This window comes from Eleutherodactylus coqui, chromosome 8 (genome assembly GCF_035609145.1).
Source record: "Eleutherodactylus coqui strain aEleCoq1 chromosome 8, aEleCoq1.hap1, whole genome shotgun sequence".
NCBI lineage: Eukaryota > Metazoa > Chordata > Amphibia > Anura > Eleutherodactylidae > Eleutherodactylus > Eleutherodactylus coqui.
The window spans coordinates 63,078,306-63,093,218 of NC_089844.1; positions in this window are offsets into that span (position 1 = coordinate 63,078,306).

Here is a 14,913-nt window from a genome sequence, read left to right on the forward strand (position 1 = left end):
GTTATAAAATTATTCCCCATCCACAGCGCAGGGAATAGATTTCTAATCGGTGAGGCATGGGTTGGACTGCTGGGACCCCACACTGTTCCTGAGGACAGGGCTCAATCGGATCTCTAAGTAAATGGAGTGGAGGTCGCGCAGTCATGCCGCCACTCATTCGCATCAATGACAGCATCGGAGATTACCAGGTTCAAGGGCTTTGGCAATCTCCAGTGCTGCCATTGAAGTGAATGCAGCAGGGGCACACCTGCGCAACCTTTGCTCCATTCATTCAGGGACCGACCGGACCCATGTTCCAGGAATCAGTGGGGGTTCCAGCGGTCCCTGAATCAATGGAGATAGGGGACAACTTTATTACTTGGCACAACTCCTTCAAAGTTGCAGTATCTTGTTAAGCATGGATAAAATAAAGACTTTGGCACCTAAATAGTGTATTTCTTGCTAAGTGGTTGTGCAGTTTGGTATCTGACAGGTTTGCATTGGATCACGAATTTCCGTAAATACTCTGGAAATTTTGTAGCGACTAATTTTTTTTATTCCACAACATCAGTATGCAGTAGGTTCCTAAATTCCCCACAGTGCTGGCAATAGGTAAGCAGAATTTTGTAATTTAAAGGGATTGTTCAGTTTGGAAGACCATTTTCATATACCATATTAGTGAATTCTGAGTTAATAGAGGGAGGTTCTGTTCAGGATCCTCATCTCTTGGGTAGAGTGAATAGAGGCTACAAGCAGATTTATAGATTGGGGGGCATCTGTCCTACATTACACAGACATCCCAATGATATGACTGCAACTGGGTAATGCTTAATTTCTCCAGTGGCGGCACTACAGGGAAATTAAACACTTACCTCCAGGTTTCTCACAACTGATCAATGGGGTTCCAAACAGGGGAGTAGTTTGCAATCAATATATTGTCTAGGGTCCCTTCTGACAAGTAGAAGTTGTCCAAAGCAGAAACCCCTTTTTACTATGCTTGGATGTTGGAACTAAAAATGTTTTTGTGAAAAGGTGTACATTCACTTTAATGAACAAGATATAACTATGATTGTTCAAGGTCAAGTTCAAAATCTACAAGTTACGAAAAGAAAAAGCTACAGAACCTGTCACCACCTATGAGCACAGTTATGGTGCTCATAGGCCAGGGAGGATCCGGGGATGCAGTTTTTATACTCACCTGACTCCCCATTCCCATGCTGTCCCCAATGGAAGTCATGTCCACAGACAACAGTGTGTGTGCATAGGCACCACCTGCAAAGATACGTGTGCTGTGCACAAACACATATAGTTTACTATGGCAGGGGTCCCCAACTCCAGTCCTCAGGGACCACCAGCAGGTCATGTTTTCAGGATATCCTATGGTAAGAACACTTGTGGCAATGTCTGAGACACCGACAATAATTACATCACCTGTGCAATACTGAGGAAATCCCGAAAACATGACGTGTTGGCGGTCCCTGAGGACTGGAGTCAGGTAACAGTGTTCTATGGAACTGCGCATACACAGCTTGCAGAGATGAATGCTAAATACAACGGGTGACAGCTTGGGAACAGAAAGCCAGGTGAGTGTAAAAATGACATCCCCGGACTCCTTAACCCTTTCCAATCCACTGTCTGATGTCTAAAGACATTCTGATTGAAGGCTGTACAGCTCCAATGTCAGAAAACGTCCGGCTGGGTGTTCTTACTGTATATTACTGGCCGCTCTGTTGTCAGAGGCCTCTCCAGCATGTCCCATACTGCAGTACTGGCTCTAGCCAGCAGATGGCGCCATTGTATAATGGCAGAAAGAGAAAGCCCCCTAGAAAACCTTGAATCCAAAATTGGATTGCAAAGGGTTAAGACCTGGCGTATGAGCACCATAACTTAGTTTATGGTGCTCATAAATGGTGACAGTTTTCCTTTAAAATGTCAATTGAAATTAAAAACAGCTCAAACAATATAAACATGGCAAACAAGACCATAAAAATGTAAGACACAGTTCAGATAGAGTGAGTAAGTCTGCCTGGAAATAAGCCCAGGACCTCAGTGGTCCTCGGAGCCAGCTCTTTGTCATATACATATGCTGGAAATGGTTCCTGCGGTTTGATTCCCTGTTTGTTTGTGTATGAGTCTTGGGAATTTTCTATGTATATGTGTTGGCTTCTGACTGCAGCATTTTGTCAGCCCAATATGAAAGTCATTAACTGAAGTCGCAAAAATAGGTAAAAAATGCACAGCACCACAGTCATAAATGATGACTACTACTCTTAAAACATCATAAGGAATATAGGTAAAATGTTACAAACCAAAGATGTGTTTAATCGGCATTTAGCTCAGCCACCGAGAGCTACGGACCTTCACACCTTCAAGGGCTGAACTTGTGGTTATCCCCTGTGATTTGTCTGGTTATTCCCTGTCATTTCTCATTAATGCAGCATGAAAACAGCCAAGGGTAAGCAAAAATCATTTTAGGGCTGCAACTCTGCTTGCTTACTTCCATGCACAGCGTAGCGACACTTTAGCGAGGTCGGCTGCAGGAAATCTGAACTGCTTGAATTCACAGGTTGCAGCAAAAGAGTCGGGGTATGCTCACGTGGGAACCCACCCATATGTTCACGTGGGAGGTTTGTTTCACATATTTCAGGGAAAGATGAACAACTCTGAACAGAGTTTGCAAAAGTCTATACACCTTAGGCCTCATGTCCAAGGTCGTGCCGTACCAGTGTTTGTAAATACCGTCTCTACCGGCAGAGACCGTGTATGGGCAGCGAGTGTACTGTGCATGCTCGTGTGTTACACGCATGCAGTCATGTGCAGTGTGACTTTTTGAAAACGGTTCCCCACTCTCTTTCATAGCGGGGTTACATATGACAGCATCGCCCATACATAATGTATTGTGTATGGACAGCGTTTGCATACGCTGCCTATACAAATGTATGGGGTTTATGCTGAGTGGTATACCGAGAAATAGAGCATGCTGCAATCTATTTCTTGTGCATATCTACACGCAGTGTCTACACATGTGCATGGATCAATGAAAGTCCATTTACTTCCATTGACTCACATTCATTGCGTATCACGTGACCGTGCATCACAGGCGTAATACGGGATGAAAAAGTGTCAATGGATGTCAGCCCTTACAGAAACAATGTCATTCTTATGCGTAGTTTTGGAAATTTTTGCAGAAAGTTCTCTACAAAGTTAGTAAATTGATTCATTCTTCTCCATTTGAGAAAACATTTATGTAAAACAATCAATGTTTATAAATACGTATCAAACTCAATGTCTCCTTCTACGGTCATTTGTAACCACCAGAACAGTTTTAGGCTGATTTCACATTTGTGTCAGAACCTCCATCGCAGATTCAGCTGCAAATACCGGAAGGAAGAACACTGCATGCAGCACCTTTTCTTCCACCCAAAAGCCAGCCAGCTGGACAGCCGTCCAGAGACAGAACTGTTCGGCCGAAAGGAGTAGGAAAGCGGAATCCCTTTGTAAAACCACCCATATGCATTTCTAGTCTGATCTCGGTTATGGAAGGGGCTTCCATAAAGAGGTTAAATGGTTGCCATGGCAATGCACAGAAATGCGTCAAATTGACCTTGTGTGCTAATGAAAACTGAGCATGCCCAGAACAACATTCCCTGATGCCTATTTTGCTGTGCCATAGAAAGATACACAGATGTGACAGAAGAGATGCTGCTGAGGACTCGAACCGGGAACCTCCTGCACTCTGAGCGGTAGCCCTTCTTATTGAGCCATCAGTTGCCCTGCATACCTGTTGCCTTGTTCCCAGATCCTGCAGCCCACCCCATGTCCTAACTCCACCTGGTTCTTTATTAGACTTCCTATAAAAGCCTGGCCCTGCCACTGAACCAGCGTGTGATTAATCTGCTTCACAGCCCTGTTTAGTCCAGCTCCACATTGCCTCCTTGTCCGCTATTTGTACATGATCTCCTGATGCTGGCTTCTGGCTTCCTCCCTGACTACATTACCTGCCTCATCCCTTTGTATTGCAAGTCGAGACCTTGTGTTGCTGATCTCTGGCTTTCCATCCGACTAAGTTACCTGCCTTTTCCCTTTGTACTGCAAACCGAGACTTCCCGATAATGGCTCCTGGCTATCCTGACTACTGACCTGCATGGCTACTACACTCGTGGTACCTATCTAGCGCCAGTAAGGTTAGAAGTTACAGGGGCTCGTGCCTGCTGCTGAGAGATTGCTGTGGGCGCTACTGTGAACACTGCCTGAACAGGGAGGACCAGAGACTATTTGGAGCTGTTCCAGAGGTTGCAGGAATGCAACCATCCCAAGTGCAACAGTCTGTAGACCAGAAGTACAGTCAGCCTTGAGATTTCAACTGTCAGAGGACATCTAAAGCATTTACTGGATTGTTGAAGATTGTGGTTGAAGAATGCTGTTGATTTCGGATTATTCAGAACAGGTTGCAGCCAGTAACATCAGACGACTTATGGAAGTGAGGCCGGCCTCATTAAAAAGCAATTGGTGTACACACCACTAAGGACATGTTAGGCCTGCTGCACAATATTGTGGCCCTGGATATTAGTTATACAGACAGAAGGGTTTTACCCAGGGCTCGACCGGCCAAGTGTGAATTATTGGGGGGACTTTGACCAGGATCGAGCTTGAATTTCATATACGCAAATATAGCTTAAAGGGGTTCTGTCATTACAATCTGTATTTTTTTTCTCCAGTAAATCTGCCCCGCTGGCAGAACCTGTGGTAAATAACACATATAAAACATTTTTTTCAGAAGTAGTACTTACCTAGGCTTCATTTTTCACCTCCATGCTCTGTTTACATCTTCAGCCCCTCCTGCTAGGAGGTCATCTCCCAGCACCCCTTGCTGTGCTGACCACTTCCGCCCTCACAAAGCTACTTCCGCCCATCCAGTGCAGTGAATAGTCCTGCCTGCAGTCTACCAAAATCTGCTAGTGTTTCTCCCTGGGTCTCTGAACACCCAGAGTTTCCCAAGGGCCTCCAGATCTTCCCTGCAATCTCACAGTAGCCACTCACTGTAGTCACTCAAAGCAGTCACTCATAGCAGTCACTCATAGCAGTCACTCACAGTAGTCACTCCACATGGTAAAAACAGGAATATTCCCCATGCAATGTATTGTATGAGTGTATGTATATATACATTTATCTATGCATATATGTATCAAGATGTGTGTGTATAGATATATGTATGTATGTGTGTGTGTGTGTGTGTATATATATATATATATATATATATATATATATATATATATATATATATACACATACATACACACACACACATATAATATGTATAGTAATATATCTACACACTGCATAGGACATGTACGTTCCACGCTTACACCCATGTGCGGCTGCCCTCAGAGAGACAAAAAAGTGCACAAAAGTGTGCGCAACTGCACTTACATCTGTATAAAGCTGGTCTTATTGTATGTATATATGTATGTCCTGTTGTACCGCCTCTAGCTTGGATACAAGATGTGATACGGGCGGGCATGCAGGCTCTAGTACCCTGTTGTACCGCCTCTAGCTTGGATTCAAAATGCGAAACGGACGGGCATGGACGTTCTAGGACCCTGTTGTATCGCCTCTAGCTTGGATACAAGACGTGATATGGGTGGGCACGCTGCCACTTGGGATGCATTATGCATTGACACTTGGGGGTCAGGATAACAGCATGCTGACAATAGAGGGCAATGTATAGCTTTATGTCTTTGGTGATGTTAAATTCATTCTCTGTGGCTGATTTTACACAAGTGAGCACTATATCAGCCCGAGAAACTCAGACAAATATCTCGCATGGCAAATATGCGAGTGTGTCTGCCAGTGCAGTGCGCCTTGTAAGAACAATGGCTTGTGATGTGCGTATGTGTGTATCATATATATACACATACATACATACATACATACATACATACATACATACATACAAACAAACACACACACCGCTGTAGGAGCAACTGTAAGAAACAAAATAAATGGTGGGAATACGGCGGCCGCCTGATCTTTCACGCACATAGTATTCATAGGGGAGGTCCTATATTTTCTCGGTCAAGTATTAACGAGAGAGAAACCACAGTAATCATAGGCTTAGTTTTGTCCCAATATACGGCCGTGACAATCATGGCCGCATAAGGGAAGAAAATTACATTCGCCTGAAACCGCCATATACACACACACAGACAAATAAAGCTAGATAGATATATGTGTGTATATACACATAAACATATAGATGAATAGACGCGGATGGATAGACGGGCAGACGCAGACGGATAAATGCAGACGGATAATTACAGACGGATAGATGGATAAATACAGATGCATAGAGAGATAAATGTAGACGGATAAATACAGACGGATAGACGGATAAATACAGACGGATAGACGGATAAATACAGACGGATAGACACAGACGGGTAGACAGATACAGATAGCATATATATGCATATAAATATATATATATATATATATATATGCATATATGCTTTTTATATATATACTTTTATTTATATATATATATATATATATAAAAGCATATATGTGTGTGCATATATATATATGCATATATATATGCATATGCATATATATATATATGCATAAATATATATATATATGCATATATACATATATATATATATATACATATATATATATACACATATATGCATATATACATATATATATATGCATATATATATATACACATATATGCATATATACATATATATACATATATATATATACACATATATGCATATATACATATATATATATACATATATGCATGCATATATATATATATGCATGCATATATATATATGCATATATATATATGCATATATATATGTATATATGCATATATATATATATGTATATATATATATGTATATATGCATATATATATGTATATATGCATATATATATATATATGTGTATATATATATATGCGTATATATGCGTATATATATTTATGCATATATATATGCATATGCATATATATATGCATATGCATATATATATGCACACACATATATATATATATGCATATATTTATATATGCATATATTTATATATGCACACACACATATATATATATGCATATATTTATATATGCACACACATATATGCTTTTTTATATATATACTTTTATTTATATATATATATTTATATAAATAAAATATATATATGCTTATATGCAGAAGCTTGCATTTCCATTGGCTAATAGAAATATATTCTGCCTGACAACAGTGTCAGGGATACATTTCTATTGGCCGAGAGGCAGCAGAAGCTTGCATTTCCATTGGCTAATAGAAATGTATTCTGCCTGACAACAGTGTCAGGGATACATTTCTATTGGCAGAGAGTGTGCACGTGTAACGTGCTCCCAGGCGAGCGCGAGCGCGCCGCAGACTCGCGCATGCGCAATCGTGTGCCGCGCTCCCAGGCGAGCGCGAGTGCGCCGCAGACTCGCGCATGCGCAGTCGTGTGCCGCTGTCTCGCGCGTGCGCAGTCGTGCCGTTGTCTCGCGCGGCTACCTTCATTCCGCGCTTCCTCACAAGACAATGTACGCACACGTCACTAGTGACGTATGCGTACATTGACCTGAAGGAAGCGGAAGGTAGGCAGTGTACGCTTTTTGACCGGATGGAAGAAAATCGGGTGCTGGAGGTCACGTGACCGAATTGACAAGCGGCTCCAGGAGAAGATTTGGGATAAGAAGAAGAGGTAAGCAGGCTGCCTGGGGAGCAATAGGTAAGTATAAAATTTTTTGTTTTTAATGACAGAACCCCTTTAAGTAAACCATTTCTAGATAACACAAAACGTGTTGTTAATGGATTGCACAAACTGAAGTGCAATTTACTGTTCCAGTTGCCTTTAATATTGTGTGTGCTGGCATTGTAGCAAATCTATACGAAATGTGAAATATTGTTTTTTCCTAGTGTGCCTATAGTAATATTGCTAAGCCTTAGCTAGTCATAGTTAGGGTTAAGTAATGGTACCATGAATGTTAATTAGTATGCTAGAACCTGTGTCTCATACCACCACCCATGACAATAGTTTTTGTTAAGTTCTTCTAGGCTACTGGCATTGGCTGCATTGGTTTCTTCACTTAGCCCCTGGCATTCCATAGTATGTACTATTGGGTTATTCTTAAGAGAAGTCCCACAGGGAACAGGGTATCAAAAGCTACAATCTAAAGGGGGAGACAGTTTTATAGTTTTAGGTGTGTAATAACTAGAAAAACCATTTTGAATTAGTGTTAAGAGTGTCAAGTCCTCTTACCTTCTACCCTGTTCTCTCAGAGTTGCCTATATTGTGTGAAGACATGTGAGGTCTGTAACATGATTGAACTTGACACTGACTCTCTATTTCTAACCTCAGATCTAGGTAGATACTCATCTCACGTCTGGTCGTCTGTACTACGGTTGTGACCGTGATTTACTTAATTAGCTTCTTTCCTGAGAATTAACCCATGTTCAGCCACCATTGGTTGAGACAGTGTTGTGATGTTTTATTGCTATATTTGTGTTGTTTATGCTTTTCCGGAGTCAGAGGAAGAACATCTGTTTTTAAAATATGTATTCCTCTTATCATACACATTGTGTGATGGGGATCTGTTCCGTGGTGATGTTAAAAAGGGTTTTCCAGACAGTGCCAACTGTCAGTGCCAGGATAAACCAGGGTCGGAGTGGAAGCCACTGCTCCGACCCCTGTGCACTGGCTGGTGCTTGTAATTGCAGGTGAAACTCCCATTGATATCATTGTGCCATCAAAAGAGTATGCAGTAAAGAGGCGAGAACTGATGCAGTTACCCAGAAGGGTTAGCTGTTTGCTGGAGTAACAGAAAGTGCCTACATTAGGCCCTTCCTGTGAGCAGTATCCCCTAGAGATGGATGGAGGGGTTAGATAGAGACTTGACCATTGTGGCTCTGAAGTAGTTAGTGGACTGAGAAATATTGAGACTGTGATTAAGAGAGGGTCTGAAACAGTCACAACGAACGTAGGCCACCGGTCAAGGATCAAAACTGGGTACAGTTGGAATATTGTTGAAACTGTCAACCTGAGAACTACTGCACTGAGTAATCCGAGTAAAAAAGTTAAAGGTTAAGTACCTCTCTGACTGGACAAGACATCATTCTACTCCATTAAACTGTTTTCATTAAGTGAGTGTGTAGTGACCCAGTACATCATCCTGGTCCCCTCAATAAATGTCATACAGGTTTGTCTTATGTGGATGCACTGTGCAAGCCTGTCTTGTCAATTCCAGTGTGTGAGTTGCACAGCTGCAGCACTTGAGAGGTTAATGTCTGCAAAAATCCAAAGCCTGCATGTAAGTGTATCAAGTCTGTCATGTCATGTAGAATGAGAGAAAGTATAAATAGGAGTGATTGAGAGCAGCCGTGTTGAGCCTAGATCACAGCGTAGAGGTACACCCATTAATTAACACACCCCTACGTCTTCCAGGCTGGGTGGAGGTACTACAAGAGAAAATAATATGCGTTGAAAAACTAACCTTTTGCCTGCACTGTGAAGCATATGAGTGTACTGCCTTGTATTTCCCTGTTTAAAGTTTTCAAGTAAAAGTTCACAAGGAAGCCATAAAACTGTTTCCAATGTGTATTTCTTTCCTCAATAGGGCCTTGTAGCTCAGAAATTTTGAAATGTATTGTCCTATAATATATTCATCTAATCTGTTACTATAAATTTCTGCTTGAAGGGAACCTTTCATCAGGTTTGAGCTCCACAAAATACATTATATGGCTCAAATATGAGGGAACAGGAATTCGGGGAAGTCGTGCTTCATCCCATTCCAGCACTGTGCCCCAGCAAAGTTGGCGCATATACACAGATTGACTCTTTCTGCATGCACATCTTCCATTCATCTCTATGGGAGATGCTTACACAAAAAGAGTCAGGCTGCTGGCGCCAACTTCGCAGGGACACAGTGCTTAAATGGGGTGCCTGGCGAGTGGACTCTCTGTTCCCTGACTATTCAGCCCCATATTGTAGGTTATAGGGCTCAAATAGGTTCCCTTTAAAGAAGGGCTACCTTCTACAGCAGTGTTCCCCAACTCCAGTCCTCCGGGACCGCCAACAGGTCATGTTTTCAGGATTTCCTCAGTGTTGCACAGATAATATAATTATTGTTGGTGCCTCAGACATTGCCACAGGTGTTCTTGCTATAGGATATCCTGAAAACATGACCTGTTGGTGGTCCATGAGGACTGGAGTTGGGCACCCCTGTTCTACAGTAGGTATATATAAACCCCTATGAGCACTAATGCAGCTCTCATATTGCACATATCCCACCCAGCTGAGTGTATAAGCTTTCGTATTGTGTTGTTCAAAATTGTGTCCACTGACCTGAAACCATCTTGGATTTTCTAGATGATAGCAGAAGAAAATACGAAATGAATGATCCAACCAATAGGCTATTCAATCACAGCAAATAGATATTCTGACAACAAAAGTCTATGGTGGGTCCCAAAACTTTGGACTCTAACCTATTGGAAGATCAGTTCACCTGTTGTCCTTGTTTGGCATGTTGCAGCCAGTCGGCAGCAGCCACACGGAGTAGAAGAAGCCGGACCAGCATTTGCATTGCTCTCTATTATAGTTTATGGGAATTATGGAGACAGAAACACAAAGTAGAGGAGTACATGCTGCACAATGGGCAGTGGCATGTCAGCACAATGCATACAAGTTGACTACACAAGTCAGATGTGACAACAATGCTACACATGACCGGGATCTGCTTTCTTTCATTGCATGTACTATTTTTACGTCATCTACCCTGTGTATACTTAGGCCCAATGTCATTAATTATGCTTAGTTGAATCATTCTGTATATTATAGAAAACAGATCAAACTACACACGACTATGAAGATATATATACACATTGTTTGGAAAGGGCTGATTGAGTTAGATCTAGACAGTAATCAATAAGAGATATCACAAAGGACAGAGATTACATCCAGCATACCACATGCTGACAAAGACATCATTAATTCCCATGTCTGCATCTCCTGTGTAAATGTTTCCAATTGACTGAAAAAGTGGGTCATGTGCTGAAGCGGTGAGATCTATCAGGGTTATTGGATTACTCACGCTTCACGTTCTCCTGTACTGCCGGGAACACAAGTCTTTTCTTACCCATCTAAGAAGAAACTGAGATGTAGAAACTGCCCTGCACCTATTTCATCCATTAAAGGGAACCGATCAACAAATGAGAGCTTCTATATGTGAGGCATAAAGGGGGAAGGTGGAGGGGGAAGTGGTTACAGTGAGCAGAACATAAAGGGCTTGGTGTTGACAAATATGCTTTAATATCGTATTAGTCAACAACATGTGCATTTAGTGAAACACCAACAATCATCAGTAATAGAGGATATCCAAACAGAATTCAACCGAGGACTCAGAAGTTACCTTTAAGTTGTCAGATTAACTGAAAATGATTTTTAAGCACAATTTTAGAAAGGATAACAATCAGGACTCATTATGTAAATCATTGCCTTAGAGCGGCTTCAAATGGATATATTAGTGCGCAATTGTGTGCGCAAAATACAGAGAATAGAAGCCATTAATTTTAATGGTTGTGTTCACATTTACTTTTTTGCGCAGGCAAAAAAAATAGGACATGCTCTATTTTCCTGTGTATTTGCGCACCAATTGGCCCCGTTGAAGTCTATGAGGGTGGGCAAATATGCATGCAATACGCTGCGCAAACCCGCCAGGAAAAGTGCACACAGCCATTTATAGCTCTCACCCATGTGAATAGGCCGTGCCTGCACAAATACATATAATAAAGCACACAGGCATGGGTGCAAAGAGGTCTTGTTCATTGCGCAAATAGGTTAAGGCAAACATATTTGCGCATACGTTTGTCTAAAGCCGCCCTAGGATCCATCCCTGCCTTTTTCTGATTTCAATGCACAGGACAGTGACTGTGTTGTTTTTTTTTGCGTGAGTAAGTAGTTGCGTGCACAAATACGTAACAACCTATGCGCAAAAATGTGGCACAATTACACATATGCTTGTGTGAATCAGGCCTAATTCTAAGATTAAGATGATCCAGAAGAATTGCTGTTCCCTATATATTGTGCAAAACAACTTGTGTGCATTTCATGCATGTGCAAAAAAATAGGACATCTTCAATTTTCCTGTACACTTGTGCAGAAAAGGTCCCCATAGAAGTCTATGTGATGCATGAGCAAATATGTCATACGCTGCACCATTCCGCTGGAAAAAGAGCACATCTGGAATTCATTAGGCTATATAACCAATTAAATCAGTGTGTTTGTCTGCTGTGCAGAGATGAACTTGCGAGAGCAAAAAGTACATTTCAATGCGCTAATACGCGCACAAATCAAACGTGTTCATAGCGCATATGTGTTGTGCTGAAGCGTCCATATTTGTGAAGAAGCCCTTGTATTCGTAGATGTTACAGAGGATTGTTTTGTACAAATCCCCAGTGCTCAACACATTCCCACTTAATGAATAAATAATCGTAACAAATGGCTGTGTGTCACCGCTGCACTGATATCCGTCTACAATGTAACACAGCCATATGACATTCTAGGCGGAGAGTATATCTTACATGATACATAATTGAAAAATCCTGGAGTAAGGGCAAAAACACATGGTTGTATGCACAACTACACTCTACGCTATGGAGCATAGTTGTGCATGAACCTTTGTTTTATTTCTCTGAGTATTCAAACTCCGCATTATATAACAGCGAGAATATAGATCCTGCCCCATCTTATCTCGCCGTTTCTGGTGGCACAATGCACCACACAGCTCTACTACATGCATTCTGATTCACACACACATCATGCACATGGCTGTGGTACATCCATGCTGATTTCCAGACATCACCAGCTCCGCAGACTCCTGGATATAGTGATCAGCTCCTGGTCAAGTGATCCCTGACTCCACCCACACAGGTGATCACTTGACGGTGACGTCATCACAGGTCCTAGTGGTTGTTGTCGGCTTCTCCAGCATGCATAGATCCCTATTCCACACCACCTCTACTTGAGCCAACCTAAACAACCAATCACCGTGAATCAGCCAACCCAAATAACCAATCACTGTGAATCAGCCAACCCAAATAACCAATCACCATGAATGAGTTAATCCAAACAACCAATCAGGTTGCGAACGGTATAGAGATGGTGTGGAATTTAGTTATACACATCCAGTATATAGTACTTTCTGCCAAACTGCACGATGGCCCCTCCCACAGGAGTGACGTCACCGCAGGTCCTTCAGCCCACCGGATCTCTTTTACCAAACTGCACAATGGCTCCTGCCACAGCAGTGATGTCATCGCAGGTCCTTTAGCCCACTGGATCTCTGTGGTGGGGTAGGTCAGTGTCTTCTGTCAGGACTGCTGAGTTGTGTCTGAGATAATAACAGCTTAGTTGTATTTTCATTTTGTTATTTTTGCCCTCCCCTCCCAAGAGTCCTAACTTTGCTGCTTCTCTGTCGGTCAGGCTCTGTGTTTTATATATGTTGTAGGACCTGTGATGACATCACCAGGGGAAAAGCATAAGAAGCACCCACACACAAACATACATACTCACGATCAAGTGGTTGTTAGTAGTTTGATAGCATTCTACCACTGGATGAAACGGTCAATATTTTCTGTTTAAAGACTATGTTTTGCTATATATGGTCGGCATATTTTTGCTGGTTCCGCAGGACTTGCTTATTCCTGTACTGTACTTTAGGGGCTTGGTTGTTCCTGGTGGTCTTTTGGGAACCTGCTCATTCCTGTTGGTCCAGTGCTAGTCTTCTCATCCATACAATGTCTTGGACTAGAGATGCCTTTACACCGGTGAGATAACTTTACTTTTGAGTCTCAGCAGCCGACTGTCCATGTGAAAAGGAAAGTTTTCTACCCAGCTTTAGGGTTTCTTCACATGAGTGTACGATCAATGTATTTGTACATGAACAAGGGTTGTTGAGGAAGATCAGTGCGTATGTCTAGCATAGTACTGTACTTTTTACACACGCAAGACCAGTATTTAGCCTAATGAGGTCCAGGTGTGTTCTTTTTTTTGCAGTTTTGCGCAGTGTTTCATGCATCCCCCTACGTATTTGTGCACCTCCGATAGACATCTATGGAGGCCTTTGCTGTGCAAAATGCAGAGAGATAGAACAGGACTTATTTTTTGCGTGCGCTCTAGATGAGCCCTATTCTCTGTGTTTTGTATGCATATGTTTTACGCTTGCAAAAACATGCGCAAATGTGGTTCTATGAAGAAGCCCTAAAGGTGTCTTTAGAGGGATTGAGAATTGGTCCATTGTAACAAGTACTGATGGACACAGCATATCGGTCAACACTAATTCACTGATGTTCACACATGGGAGAGGATTGCCTGTATGGGGTCGAATGACCATTACTACGATTGTTCATCCCCATGCAACTATCATTGGTCGGTTTACGCATCTCATTGTTCACATGGGGAGATGTACAGCCTAGGAGCTAGCAATTTGTATACCTGCTAAAAAGTCAAGATCCCAGGCGAATATTCATGCCTGGTAGTCCATGCAAAAGGCTCTTAATAAGTTACACTGACAGATTTTCTGCCAGGAAAGATTACTAATCATAGAGTCAAAGAATGTTCGAGTTGGAAGGGACCTCCAGGGTCATTGGGTCCAACCCCCTGCTCAATGTAGGAGTCACTAAATCATCCCAGACAGATGTTTGTCCAGCCTTTGCTTGAACACTTCCATTGAAGGAGAACTCCCCACCTCCCGTGGTAACCTGTTCCACTCATTGATCACCCTCACTGTCTAATATCTAATCTGTGTCTCCTCCCTTTCAGTTTTATCCCATTAATCAATATTTTCACAAGTCGATTGGGACTCATTCATTAACTCAATATAGTACAAGTGCA